General features: G+C 47.0%; 1 protein-coding gene across 3 annotated transcripts in view; it reads right to left on the bottom strand.

Annotated features, from left to right (window-relative positions):
- Nucleotides 1-15,407, bottom strand: part of SCAP (SREBF chaperone) — a 654,188-nt gene that overhangs the window by 26,647 nt on the left and 612,134 nt on the right. The window lies entirely within an intron of this gene.

Below are 15,407 nucleotides of genomic sequence, written 5' to 3' on the forward strand. Positions count from 1 at the left end.
TCTTAGACCGAGCGATCATCCCTAAGCCCTTGAATCCTGGTACCTAGTACATCAAAAGGCTACCATAGAGTGGAAGCCGAACAATTTTTAGACAAAGGTAGTTGTGACACCCTCACTGTTATGGCTATCATACTCCTAGCCCTCATGTTCCCTTCCTCCAACCCCTCAGGATGTCAACTACAAATGGATAAGGAACCCAGAGCACTTTTTTACTGCAAATGTAAATAGGAAAAGGTTTCAACCCTAGGCTCTCAAGTGGCCTCCCTGCGTTCAGGGCTGCTTCTTAAGGCATATCCTTCAGACTCATGGAGACACTTAGAAGCATCCTAACGATACACGGGGGAAGTAGCATAAAAAACTCTCAGATGCCAAGCCAAATATATCCTTTAGATAGATCGATTAACTGGGCATTCAGCTTAGTACTGATATCCAATGCTTAATGTTTACAGAAAACATGCAGGTTTTGCCCAAGTGTTAACTTCTTAAATAATATCTGATAGAACTTAGCACTAAAGCAACTTGAATTTGCTTTAACCCCGACCATATGGGTAAGAATGAGGAGCCTCTTATATTTATAGCTGTTCTGCAACAATAAAAATATATGCAATGATGCAAGTGGAAAAAGAAGCTGTAGAACGGTATATGCTGCTAAAGTCAATGTGCACTTAAGATCAAATCTCAAAGCATATGGGTTGTGATGGTATTTTGCAAGTAGGCTCAAGACAAATATACATATCTCCAGCTTCACGTACAAATCCCATACAGTTGTAATCACATGGCCATCTAGATGACAAGGCTTGCTGAGGATGCCATACATGTTGATAACATTTTACTAATATTCAATATAATAGGTAAGAGAGGGAATGAAAGAAGAGGGGTAAAAGGAGTGGGATAGTGGGGGAAAAAGAGAAAGATAGGGGAGAAACAGTCAAAGAATAGACATACTCCACTGATTCTAGGTCCTGGATTCTGGTTAGGATACTAGATGTGTGCTACAGAACAGTTATGTCTTTTAAAAAGAAGATACAAATAAAATGTACATTTTAGAGCTCAGAGATGAACAAGTTACTTACCTTCGGTAACAATATATCTGTAAGAAACATCAGTTAGTTATAGATTCCTTACTTTAGAAATACCCCCAGGCGTCAGACTGGATCCGGAAAGTTTTTTCGTCAGCAGTACCTCTGCCCGTTGGAAGGTGGCGTCGGTCGGCTCCGCGTCCGTCGTTGTGGTCACCGGGAAGACGTCGCGGCAGCTACTTAGACGCTGCCCTCTCGCGCTGACGTCAGTTCTGTACACGACTTTCAGCGCCAGAAACGCAGAGCCATGCAAGACACTGACCACTGGTGCACAAAACTAGGGCACTTAAAAGATGTCCTTAACCCTAGAAATCAACGGGGAGGATGGGTGGGGCGGTAAGGAATCTATAACTAACTAATGTTTCTTACAGATATATTGTTACCGAAGGCAAGTAACTTGTTCATCTGAAAGAAACACGTTAGTTATGGATTGCTTACCTTACAATGGATACCCCAGCAATACCAACCCCGGTGGAGGGTCTGCGAACCAAGATCACACCAGAAAGTCCTGGAGAACCGAACGGCTAAAGAAGCAGTCTCTCCGGACTTGGCTGTCCAGACAGTAGTGTTTCGTAAACATGTGCAGCGATGCCCATGTAGCTGCCTGACAGATGTCATGTAGAGAAACTCCTCGTCCTAAGGCAGTAGTGGCTGCCGTCGCCTTAGTGGAATGGGCGCATAGCCCCACAGGAGGCTCCTTTTTAGCCAGAGAATAGCATGTTTTACTACACAAAACGACCCATAGAGAAATGGTTTGCTCGTGTACGGCCCAACCTTTCTTGGCGCCCAAGTAGCCAACAAAGAGTTGGTCATCCACCTGGAACTCTTTTGTGCGGTCCAGATAGAACGAAAGCGCACATTTTGGGTCCAGACGGTGAAGCCTCTCTTCCTCTTTCAAAGGATGCGGAGGTGGGGAAAAGGCGGGCAAAGTGATGTTCTGCTTGATGTGAAAGGCAGTGACAACCTTAGGAAGGAAGGAGAGACGAGTCCTGAGAACTACCTTGTCCGCATGGACAGACAGGAAAGGAGGCTTGGAGGAAAGAGCCTAGAGCTCACTCACTCTTCTGGCAGATGTGATGGCTACCAGGTAAGCAGTTTTAAACTTCAGAAGCCTCAAAGGACAGTTGTGAAGCGGCTCAAAGGGAGCGCACATTAAATAGGTTTAAGACTAGATTCAAGTCCCACTGAGGCATAACAAAAGGAATAGGAGAAAAGAGATGAGTTATGCCTTTCAAGAAACGATTAACCACTGAGGACTTGATAAGAGAAGGCTGATCTGGAAGCCGAAGGAAGGCAGAGATGGCAGAAAGATAGCTCTTGATAGTGCCCAGAGCAGAGCCCTGCTGGGTTAAGGAAAGAAGAAACAAGAGAACCTCAGAAAGAGGGGCAGAAAGTGGATCCACAGCCTTTGCTGTGCACCATGCCACAAACTTGTTCCACCGGCAGACGTATACCGTCTTAGGGGAGGGACACCTGGCTGCCAAGATTACATCACAAACTTCGGGAGGCAGGTCAAAAGACATCAACTGCCGCCGCTCAATCTCCATGCAAGGAAGTGGAGGCTGGACAGGTTCGGGTGGAGGACCGTCCCCTGTTGCTGCGACAAAAGATCCTCCCTAAGAGGCAGATTAGTCGGAGGATCGATGGCTATGTTGAGCAGCTCGGAATACCAGACTCTTCGTGGCCAATCCGGAAGCACAAGCATGATTTGGACCCGGTCACGCCTGATCTTCTTCAGCTTTCTGGGCAGAAGTGGTATAGGCGGAAAGGTGTACAACAGACCGCAACTCCACTCGTGACGAAAAGCATTGCCACCTAGGAAATTCGAACGCGCAGAATTGCTGACATTGTGCGTTCTCTTAGGTGGCGAATAGATCTAACCAAGGCTCTCCCCACTGTCGAAAGAGACCTTGCACCACCTCCAAGTGAAGACGCCATTCGTGATCAGTCATGCACCTGCGGCTGAGTTCGGCCGTCCTGGCGTTCAGGGAACTGCCAGGTGTTGAACCACCAGGGATATGTACTGATGTTCCAGCTATGTCCAGAGGCGAAGGGCCTTCTGACATAGGGTCCACGACCCCACCCTGCCCGGTTTGTTGCAATACCACATGGTGGTGATGTTGTCTGTAAACACCTGCACTACTCATCCCCGGACAGAGGGAAGGAATGCCTTGAGTGCCATACGAATCGCCCAAAGATCCAGAAGGTTGATATGGAGCCCGGACTCCGACGGAGACCAGAGGCCTCTGATCTCCGCCTCTCCCATGTGGTTCCCTATTCCAGAAGGGATGCGTCCGTCACCACTGTGTGCTCTGGTTGGAGAAGGGAGAGGGATCTGCGGTTGACCCAATCCTGGTCCGTGAGCCACCACTGCAACTGTCGAGCAGTGCCCTCCGAGATCTGGACGCAATCGGACAGATTCCCCTGATGCTGCGCCCACTGGAACTTCAGGTACCACTGCAGAGCCCGCATATGCCAACTGGCATGATCGACCAGCAGGATGGAGGAGGCCATGAGGCCCAGCAGCCTCAGGGTCATCCGTACTGAAACCCAGGATAGAGGCTGAAAGATCTGAATCATAGTCCGAATATCCCGGACTCGCTGTTCGGGAGGATAAACCCGAAACCGCGTCGTGTCCAGAACTGCTCCGATGAAGAGGAGCTTCTGAGTGGGAATCATGTGCGACTTCTGCACATTGATGGAGAACTCCAGCGAATGCAGGAGGTCGGCCGTAGTCTGGAGGTGGGAGACAACTGCCTGGGGCGAGCCCGCCTTTAACAGCCAGTTGTCAAGATAGGGGAAGACCGGAACCCCTGATCTGCGCAGATGAGCTGCAACCACCGCCATCACTTTCGTGAACACCCGAGGGGAGCTGGTAAGGCCAAAGGGGAGCAAGGTAAACTGAAAATGCTCGTGGCCTACCGTGAACCGTAGGTAACGCCGATGGGCAGGAAGGACGGGGATGTGAAAATAGGTGTCCTGCAAGTCCAACGCTACCATCCAGTCTCCAGTGTCAAGGGCAGAAAAGACCTGAGTGAGCGTCAACAGCTTGAACTTCTCATTCCGGAGGAAGCGGTTGACGCTCCTGAGATCCAAGATAGGACGTAGGCCCTTGTCCTTCTTGGGTACCAGAAAGTAGTGGGAATAACAACCACGACCTACTTCTGGAGCAGGAACGCGCTTGATGGCTTCTTTGGCCAAGAGAGCTAAAACTTCCTGTTGGAGAAGTGCCAGGTGATCCTCCGACATGCGGTGGTATTGAGGTGGCATGGCTGGAGGGATAGCCTCGAAGGGAGGGAGTAGCCCCAGTGGACTATTTGTAAAACCCACCTGTCCGACGTGATGGTGAACCCTGCCGCCCACTGGCGTTTGATGGGCCTGAAAGGTCAGACTAGGAGGGTTTGGAGGCTGCTGCAGAGGGGACGGGGGGGGGGGGGGGGTATTGGGGGTTGGTGGACTGGCCCGCCGGCCCCCTGAACCACGACGGTGGTTCCCATGTCCCCAGCCCGCGCGAAGGTTGGGGAACTTCCTGTGGCTCTGAGAGGGACGTAGTGGGGCACCCCTTCCGTAGCCACGAAAGGGGCGAAAAGCAGACTGCGCTGGGCGGCTGGAGAGGCCCAAGGACTTGGCCGTAGCCTGTGAGTCCTTGAAACGCTCTAAAGCGCTGTTCGCTTTGTGGCCATAAAGGCGACGGCCATCAGAGGGCATGTCCTTGAGGGTATTCTGGACATCCCCCGAAAAGCCAGTCGATCTCATCCAGGCGTAGCGACGCAGGGCTACAGACGGGGAAATCGTCCTGCCTAGAGAGTAGGCGGTATTCAGCCCACAGCGGATGGTAAACTTCGCTGCATCTCTCCCGGCGGCGATAGCCTGGGAGAGCACTGTCCGGGCCGCCTCCGGACACTGAGGCAGCACCTGCACAACTGTATCCCACACAGAGTGGGAATAACGGCCCAATAGACATGCCGTGTTTACCGACCGCAGTCCGAAGCTGGCGGAAGAGAAAATCTTCTTCCCAAGATGATCCAGCTTCTTGGTTTCCCTTTGCGGTGGAATGGTAGGGAATGCGCTCTTGGAAGTGGAGGCTTGGACCACCAAGCTCTCCAGGGTGGGGTGTTGGGAGAGGAAAGTGGGGTCGGGCAATCATCTTGTCCACGGGAGCCCCCGTGTTGGGCCTGGACCATGTGCCCAAAAGGACGTCGGTAACTGCCTCATTAACCGTTAGCAGGGGCTCTGAAGAGCTCGCAGCCGGCTGAAGCACCTCTGTCAGGATCCCTCGTTGCGTCAGCCGACCGACGGGGAGAAGTCTAAGAGCGACGATGCTTCTTCGATTTCTTTTTGTGCTTCGCCTTACCCGACCCAGAGTGCGAAGACTTCGATGACTTGGACGAGTGGTTATGGCTCCGTGACCGGTCCCTCGACCTCCCTCGCGACCGGGCCTCGAACGCCACGGAGAAGACTGCCGGTGCTCAAGCAGCTTTCGGGACCGCTCCCGCAAAGCCTTCGGAGCCATGGACCGGCAGTAGGAGCACGACTTGGGGTCATGGTCTCACTCCAAGCAAAAGAGGCACACGCGGTGCGGATCCGTAACCGACATCAGTCAGGTACAGGAACCGCATGCCTTGAATCTGGGCATCCCTTGTGCACCAGGAGTCAAAAAAAGAAGTCGACAAAATTCGTCCAAAAAGTTCAGTCAAGAAATGACTGGAGTTACCGCTCTCTCCGGATCTGCGCTGGCTGGCGCGGTAAAAGAAAGAACTGGCGTCAGCGCGGCATCTAAGTAGCTGCCGCAACGTCATCCCGGCAACCATGACGGACGCGGAGCCGACCACCTTCCAACGCGAAGAGGTACTACTGATGAAAAAACTTTCTGGATCCAGTCTGATGTCTGGGGGTAATTCTAAGGTAAGGAATCTATAACTAACGTGTTAATTTCAGATGAAAGGTGCAACCATACCAAAATGAGTAAACGAAAAGCAATTATTTTCAGAAAACACCAGCATTGTTAGAAAGATGGCCAGAGGTGCTGCTGAACATTCCAAATTTAAGTGCGAACAATACCCTACAATTTGGACAAGTTGTGACTAGCTTCTATTACAAGCCAAAAGTAGAGGGAGGTAATTTTCTTTTTTTCAATGGTTTGCTTTTATACAGCTTATTTACTACATGGCTTAGTGATGACAAAATTTCAAACATTTGAGCCAATACCTCCATATGGATCATCATTTGTTGAATTAACGGGGCAATTCGTTTGTCAGAGAGAATTGCTTATGTACATAATGTGAAAGCCTTTCTTCTGGAATTGCATTGTAGAAACATGACCCAAAATACATATAACTGTATTCTTTAACAACAGTGCTGCAATTCAATAACAGATTTATACTAAGCTTACTTCCCTGACGAAGGGTTGAAGTGCTTTGCGGATAGGTATGATGCTACTATGTGGAGGCCAGAGTTATTTGTAGCATTTATTAACTGTATATTAAGCCACACTAATAAAGTTGTTAAACAGATTAGGTGAATGCAAATTCTAGTCCTTTTGAAAATTTAGTTGGTAATTGTTAATGATGTGTAGATGTTTTTGTTATGTATCGATCAGCATTTCTAGTTGTTTCTTTGTGATTAAAGGAAATAGAGGGTCTATATATTATTCGGATACTTGTTTGACCTACTGCAGTAGGTTATTGAATGGCAGCATTGTTTTTAAAAAATAGTTATATATATTTTGAGTCATGTTTCTACAGGCTGTATCATTGAGGCGGGTGGGAAGGGCTCAGTAGGATTTAGTTTGAAAGTCAAGTAGTATTGGCCATTATGAGACATGGACTGGCATGAAGTATTTATTTATTTTAGTGGTTTTATATAGTGCTGGCTGGACCCGGAGGTATCAGAGCGCTTTACATGATAGAGCTAGTTACAGTTAGTAGTTAGTAGGGTAATGAAATAAGCCTATTATGCAAGTTGTGACCACTTTGGTAATGCTCCAATGTTGCATTATGCCAAGAAATACATGTACAACATGTTATTGGTTTTTTTCCTTGTAATTAGAGAGTTGTATTCTTCAGATTATGTGTGTACAGAATGCCATTTGAATATCATTAGTGCCATCTGGGTCTTTGAAAATACGTGCTATAGAAGCACCTTTCTTTCCAGATGTGGTGTTCTGGGCTACTGTAGTTTCTAGTTTATGGTTCAGACTATGTGATCCTTCTTGTGTTTTGGTGGTCCATTAATTCCCTTATTTCTGTGGTGAGTGACATCATTACTTTGTTTGATACTCAGAGGATCGAGTATGGAATAGCGAAATATTCAGCATTCTTTGAAACACCAGGTGATTTACGGGAGCCCATATCCTTGCTTGGAGAGAATTCCATAGTATTACAGTTTGAATGCAGAAAGATCAACCACTGACAATTTTCTTATATGGAGGAATGATTAGTTATGGGGGCATATCTGGAGGACAGCACCCTTTTCTAGGGGTGTTTCTTTAGATTCATCTGGGAAAATGTTGCACCTAATGCCTTTTGCATTATTCACAATAATTTGAAGGTAGATCTGTAGAAAATACAGCCTTTAGAGCTTAGAGAGGTGGTTGTGAATCTTAAGGTGCAGAAGTTATATTACTACTTCACTTTGAATTATTTGGAGTAGTTTCATTGTAGATAGCGATACTCCAAGGTATAGTTCACTATTAAAGTCCAGGCATGACAAGTTGAGCAAGGTTTTTGCCAGGACCTACTGCTGGAATCTAAGATGAGGAAAAGACAGACTGTCCTCATGGTGTGGAATGGAATGTGGATTTGGTCAATTGGATGGCTTGTGGGACCATGGAGAAGGGGGAATGCATATTAATTTCTAGGTTCTATACCTCAGAGGACCACGTTGGTGGCGCTCAGAGTTCTTCAGGGTATTTTGTTAGTGGTTTGTTGTTTTCCCAATTTCCACATTTTAGGCTTTGTTTATTTTAGCTTGTTTTAGATGGAGGCGATTATCATACACTGGTCGGTGGCTTAAAAGCAAACATCACATTTTGAGAGGGGAGAGTTGTATGGTCTATCCAATTTGAAGATTATGTAGGTATCATCTTTGCAGTTCTAGCATGTGATTTTGAAAGAATGAATCCGTTCTGGGAATGGTTTTATGTAGACCGGGAACAAAAGTGGTCAAATAACTACTTGCAGTACTCCTCTCTCAATACTGTATGGTTTGGAGAACAGAGGGGATATGGATGGTGCTCCACTTGTCTTCAAGGTTGGAGTAATTCGACTCAAGGACACACATATATACCCATCCATTCATACCCATATAATTTAAGAAATCATAAAGTACGTGTTGAATCCTGCTGGTGGGTCCAAGAGAATGAGTGATGCCATTATCTTTTTATCCACTGCAGTTTTTACGTTGAATGCCATCTTACTTCTTTCATCAGCTCTTCAAAATGTTCTGCTTTAAAAGGGATGCCTGACCCCCATTTAGGGGAGAATGAGCAGTGTCACAGAGCAGATAGGGGCTACAAAGCCTCAACCATATCGGTTAGGGTTGTTTGACACTAATGTTCTGGGTGCGGCCTACTATGGCTTTGCAAACTGAGGCAAATACATCCTTTCCACATGTGATCAGGGTAGCAAAGGCAAGACATCAAAGGCTTCTCATGGAGGTAGCGTGAGAGAAGAGCGGGAAGGAGCTCACAACTAAACAGTTAACCAACATACATAACAACATACTTTCCAGCCAGTGCTTATCTTTTTGTTTACAAAAGTGTACTTCAATCACATAGTATAAACTGACACTACACAGTGAATTTATGGAATTCAGACATAGGGCTGTAATCCTGTTTGTAATCTTCTATGAGACACTAAATTACACCTTTTGAGGACACCCATCGCACTAATGGGGTTCCCAAGCATCTACAATCTTTGGTGTGTAACTTGAGATAAGACTCTGATTAAACACAGATGTATTTCACTGAAAATAATCCAAAAGGCAGATGTACACAACAGCTCAGCTCACTATCATCACTTCAAGATTATTAAGTAAAAGTCTTAAGTTGGCATAGCAGAACTCTGTTTCCTTAGTCTTTGACAACAGTAGAAGCAGCCAATCACACACAATATTTGTCAATTTTCACAAGTTTGGTCACTTCTAGAAAAGACCTGTTGAGGGAGGCCATGTACACGGATTGCTCTTGGCTTTGCCCCTTCTTAGTTGCTTATTTTATTTTGTTGTTCACCACGCTGGGTCAGGCTGGGCCTTTCCCCCTGGACAGTCTTTCCTCCTCCAAGCCCAGGCATATTCCTCATCCCTCACAGCAGACAGGCTTATAGGCAGACCCTAAGCAACGAGTGAAGTGTTCAGGTGTTGCCCCTCGCCTCTGGAAGACAGGCTGTAATGCGAACACCAGTCTTCATCACACAGCAGTCCTCCGAGTACTTTGCAAAGCAATCCTTTCTTGGTCATGAAGAACCAAACAGGTTGGTTGGGATCCCACTTTTATATACATTTTCCAAAAAGGGGATGTGTTTCCACTGGCTAAGATTTCAGAACCAATTTTTGGTTGGTTGTATTGCAAATGTAACATTTGCAAGACTCACCTTGTGTGCAAGTTGTTGGCTCATACAGGTAGCAGTGGTGCTGGCTTCAAACAAGAGTGTCCAAAACTAGGGCAACATTTAGTTCGAGATCCCTGCACTTGGCTGTCATCAACAGTTCTGAAACAGTAATCAAGCAAAGCCAAAAGGCAAGGCCTTTCCTAGAAACTTCCTCACCACAAGCAACAGAAACAGCAGTTCCATCCCTCATCCCTACCATCCACTAAATAGCAGTGCTAAAGCAGAACTAATCAGCAGCTCTTTGCTAACAGAGGCCTCACTGAATTTCTAAGGGGAGTTGTGCCTCCATTGTTTTTCACCCACGTGTCTGGGTCTCCACCCTCAGGAAGGCAGTCAATACATTTCCACTGTCTTGAGAGATTGTATTCACGCTCGATCCTGTGCCATGCTAAACTAGGGGCCACCCAAAATGGATCCATTGGTCCCAGTACTCAGACTCTTAACACCCACAGTTCTACTACTGTACATGTGCCACACACACACTGCACTTACACGCACACTAAATGGCAGCACAAGGATCTGAGTCGCATAATAGCAGAACTTTACGCAAGAGAGTTCAGTAGATCATCTGCTCCATGGCACAAGAAAAAAAATCTGGTAACACCGATGATTCAAAATAACTAGTTACTTACCTTCGGTAATGCTTATTCTGGTGGACACCAAGTCTACCTGCAGATTCTTCATCTTTTGAATATCCCAGGTGCAAGACTAGATCTGAAAACCTTTCTCCAATAGCTCTCCCATGCTGGCAGGGGGCACCAGTTCCAAGTGAAATCTGCATACGGCATCATATGATATCACTGGAGCCATAAAGAGTCCCCCATTGGTGCGCTGACATCAGTTACCATCCGTTTTTTAATTGCGCCTTCGAGGCTAACAGATGATACAAACTAAAATAGGTGCAATTCTCATAATTATCAAGAGAATATTATATTTACATGTACTGATGATATTTTAAATAAATAGCTAAAAGTAGGAAATCAAGTATTCTTGGTACAGTAAACCATGCTACGGTATGGAGGGTAGGTCGGTGAGAAATCTGCAGGTAGACTTTGTATCTAACAGAGAACAGGGTTATCAAAGGTAAGTAACTACTTCTGATCGATAAATCTGACTAAACCAAGGAGGCATGTGGAACAGAGTGAGCAAAGTGACCATCCCTTCTCACTTTCGAATCCAAACAGTAGTTTTTTGCAAACGTGTGAAAGGTAGACCGAGTAATTTATTTGCTTATATCTGCTATAGGAACACCTCTAGCTAGGGGAGAAATGGAGTATTTAACTGTAGTAGAATGAGCACGAATACCTTCAGGCGGCTCTTTTTGTGTCATTGAGTAGCAGATTTTGATACATAAAATGATCGATCCAGAAAGTGTTCATTTGTGCATTGCTTTTCCCTATATATCCTATAAAGAGTTGATAATCAGGTCCAAATATTCTGGTTCTGCCAGTATAGAAACTGACTGCCCCTTTTGGGTCAAGTCTATGTTGTCTTTAGTCTTCCTTCCTAGGATGAGGTGGAGGATAGAATGTGGAAAGTGTGATAGATTGACCTAAGTGGAAGGGAGTAACTAGGGAGAAAGGCAGCCCTGGTGCAAAATACCAGTTTGTCTGGAAAGAAGGTAATATAGGGTGGTTTTACACTCTGCGCTTGTAGTTTGCTGACGCACCTTGCTGATGTGATGGATCTTAGAAAAATAGTTTTGAAGGATAACAACCTTAACGGACAACTGTTAGGGGGTTCAAAGGGAGAACACATCAAAAAAGGATGCAAGAGTGGAGCAGTCCACCTGAGGTGACAACAATGTTCCCTACATCAGATACGGGACAGCGCAAAATGTATGGCAGTGAGCGATTTGTGGCAAATAGATCCACAAGAGGCACTCCTCATAACTGAAATATGTCCTGGATCACCTCTGGGTGAAGATGTCACTCGTGGTTTGTCAGATGACGTTGGCTGAGACTGCTCGTATGTTGAGCACTTCAGCCAGGTGATTTGGGACTACACAAATCTGGTGGTCGTGAGCCCCGGACCAGCGTCACAGAACCTCTCTGCAGAGAAAAGACAACACCACTTCTCCCAGTTTGTTGATGTACCACATCACTGTTGTGTTGTCTGTCAAAACTTTGACCAAGAGACTGTGATGGGAAGAAAGGAAGGAAGGCCTTCAGAGCTATACGTATTGCCCATATTTCCAACAGACTGATAGGTAGGCACTGTTCTTCTAGTGACCAGAAGCCTCTAATTTCCAGTTCCTCCAGATGAGCTCCCGACCCTAGGGTAGAGGCATTCGTGATAAATATGGCTACCAGTGGTTAAGAGCAAAACAATTTTCCTTGGTACAGGTTGTTATTCATCTCCACCTTTGCAGATACACTGCTGTGTTCCTTTTGACGCCTGCCTGCAGATATCCACCGTGTTGAAACTACTGCTTGCGGAGGCATCACTGGAGACCCCTCATGTGCCAATGTGCAGGTGTGACCAACAGAATGTAGGAGGCTAGAAGACCAGGCAGGCGTAAGACTGTCAGGACTGGAATGACCCCCTCCATTCAGAAACATCCGAATCATAGCCTGAATGTCTTGAATCCTCTGAGGTGGAAGGAGGGCTTGACTCAATGTGGTATCCAATACTGCCCCCTATGAATAGTATGCGTTGGTAGGGCACCAAGTGAGACTTGGCTTTGTTGATTGAAAAGCCAAGGTTATTCAAAAGCTGACTCATTTCTTGTAAGTGATGAAGCAGCAATTTTGGGCCTTGGCTTTGAATAGCTAGTCTTTCAGGTAAGGGAATACAGAAATGTCCTTCCTTCTGAGAGGTGCTGCTACCACTGCTGTGGTGCAAAAGTGAGGCCATACGGCACGATTTGTAACTAATAGTGTTCTGATCCTACAATGAAGCTGAGATACTTTCTCTGTGTCTCAGGCTAGGGATGTGGAAATAGGCATCCAGTCTTCCACATTCAGCGCTAGTAGAACCTGAGCTAGGAACAACATTTTGAACTTCTCTTTTTTGAGGAACCAGTTCAAGATCCTGAGGTCTAGGATCGGCTGTAAGCCGCCATCCTTTCTTGGAATCAGAATACATCTGGCAAAGTATCCCTGTCCCTTTTTCTGCTCTGAAACCAATTCCACAGCACCCTTGAATAGAAGGCCAAAGGTCCTCATAATGGACTTCCATTTTTGAAGAAAATAGGATATGCGTCCTCCAACTGGTTGATAATGATCTGGTATAAAAAGAACTAGGGCTGCTTTCCTGCTGTTGCTAGGGAAGAGTAAGAGGGTTGGGGGAGATGAATAGTTCACTTTTGTTCTCGACCACGTCCCTGCTGATGCCTGTAAAGCGGATTGGACTATTTCTGTGGTTGCAGGCTGTAGAGTGGTCTGCTCCAAAAGGTAAATCCTCATCATATGCCTCAAATTCTTTTTATAGTCTGTAGTCTCTTACTTGAAATTGACGACCCGAGGATCTAGCTGTTGCCTACCTATTCTTAAATCGTTCAAGAGCAGAGTCCGCCTCTGCTCCAAAAAGGTGGGAGCCATCAAATGGTAGGTCCATTAGTGTTGTTTGGATTTCCTGCGAAAAGCCTAAATTCTTGAGCCAACCATGGTGTTGAAGGGATACTCATGAATCCATAGCCCTGGCTACTGAATCAATCAATCAATCAAGACATTTATAGAGCGCACTACCTACCCGTAGGGTCTCAAGGCGCTGGGGGGGGGGGGGTCTTGAGGTCTTGAGCTTCTTCCTGAAGGAGGGGTGGTCTTGGGTCAGGCGCAGGTCGGCCGGGAGGGAGTTCCAGGTCTTGGCGGCCAGGTAGGAGAAGGACCTTCCTCCTGTAGTGGCTCTGCGGATGCGTGGGACGGCGGCGAGGGCGTGGCTGGCAGATCGGAGGTGGCGTTTGGGAGCGTAGAAGTTGATGCGGTTGTTGAGGTAGCTCGGGCCTTGATCATGGAGAGCTTTGTGTGCGTGGGTAAGGAGGCGGAAGGTGATTCTCTTGTTGACCGGGAGCCAGTGCAGGTCTCTTAGGTGTCCGGAGATGTGGCTGTGTCGTGGGATGTCGAGGATGAGTCTGGCTGAGGCGTTCTGGATGCGCTGGAGTCTCTTCTGGATCTTGGCGGTGGTTCCGGCGTAGAGTGCGTTGCCGTAGTCCAGTCGGCTGGTGACGAGGGCCTGGGTGACGGTCTTCCTGGTCTCTGTGGGGATCCACCAGAAGATCTTCCGAAGCATGCGCAGGATGTTGAAGCACGACGAGGAGACGGCGTTGACTTGCCTGGTCATGGAGAGGGAGGAGTCCAGGATGAAACCCAGGTTGCGTGCGTGGTCCGTCGGTTTGGGTGCGGTGCCCAGGGCGGGGGGCCACCAGGAGTCTTCCCAGGCGGAGGGCGAGGAGCCCAGGATGAGGACCTCCGTCTTATCTGAGTTCAGTTTCAGGCGGCTCGTCGTCATCCACTCGGCTACCTCTTTCATCCCTTCGTGCAGGTTGGTTTTGGCGGCGGCGGGGTCGTTGGTCAGGGAGAGGATCAGCTGGGTGTCGTCGGCGTAGGATCCTATATCCAGACCTAACTGGACAATTTGTTTGGCAGCTGTTTGTCCATCTGCGACAAAGTCGGAGAAGTGCCCTCAAAGATCTTCTGAGAGGCTCAGGGTGACCACTTGGGCAGTATCCAGTACAGCATGTACATATATCTGCCTAGCAAGCAAGTTCCATTAAGGGATTTTAGTGCCATACTACCTGCTGAGAAAACTTTCTTTGCAATAAGCTCCATCTTTTTAGTTTCTCTAACCGCTGGGGTAGAGGAAAATTATCCTGGGGTTGTTTTGGATGAATGTGAGGGCTGAACTACTAAGCTTTTGGGAGAAGGGTGAGCTGATGGAAATGTGGGTCGTCCTAGTGCTGGTTTGTCTCTTCTTATGATTGATGTAAAGACTGCAGCTGAGGTAGCTGGTTTTTCACAAATTGCTCAGTGAGTGCCTTGTTCAATGGTAGGAGAGGTTCAGCTGAATGTGTATAAGAATGCATGACTTCCGTTAAAATATTAGATTGTAGTTCTGCTATAGGTAGATTTAAGTCCAACATATCAGCTGCTCTCCTTAATATAGAATGACAAGAGGTGACTTCTGGAAGAGGAACGCCTGACGGAGATAGGAGCTCCCATTCCAGAGATGCAGCTAAGTCACTAGCATCTTTCAGGCCCTCGTATGCGAGGTCTAGAGATGATTGGTCATCTTTTTCAATATTCCTATCATGTGAACCATCCTGAGGATCAAAGTCACCCACTGCAAGTCTCTATTCTAGAAATCTTTGCGCTTCTCTTTTTGACTTGTGAGGCTTCGTAGGCAGCGTATGTGAATGCGGTTTTGAGGCAGGCAAAGATAAAGGTTGAAGTGGAGGAAGCATAGGAGTAGCCAATGGCATCGGAGGCTGAGGAGCCGATGGAGTGTCCTATGGCCATGATGCCGTAGATTGCGGCACGGGTTAGAAAAAGGAAGGGATGTCTTTCTCGACACCGATCCTATAGATGCAGGAACCGGTAGAGGATTTGTCCAAGATGCTTGTGGCAAAAGGAGTGAACGGCGTAGACTGAAACAGTGTCAGCATTTCTCCTATGTTACATGCATATATATATTTACCATGCATTACCATTGTCACGCAGACTTTACCATGCGATGCTTTTACCAAGCAATGGCTTTACAAAGAAAATGTAAGTTTATATCA

The sequence above is a fragment of the Triturus cristatus genome, chromosome 10 (genome assembly GCF_964204655.1).
Source record: "Triturus cristatus chromosome 10, aTriCri1.1, whole genome shotgun sequence".
Lineage (NCBI taxonomy): Eukaryota > Metazoa > Chordata > Amphibia > Caudata > Salamandridae > Triturus > Triturus cristatus.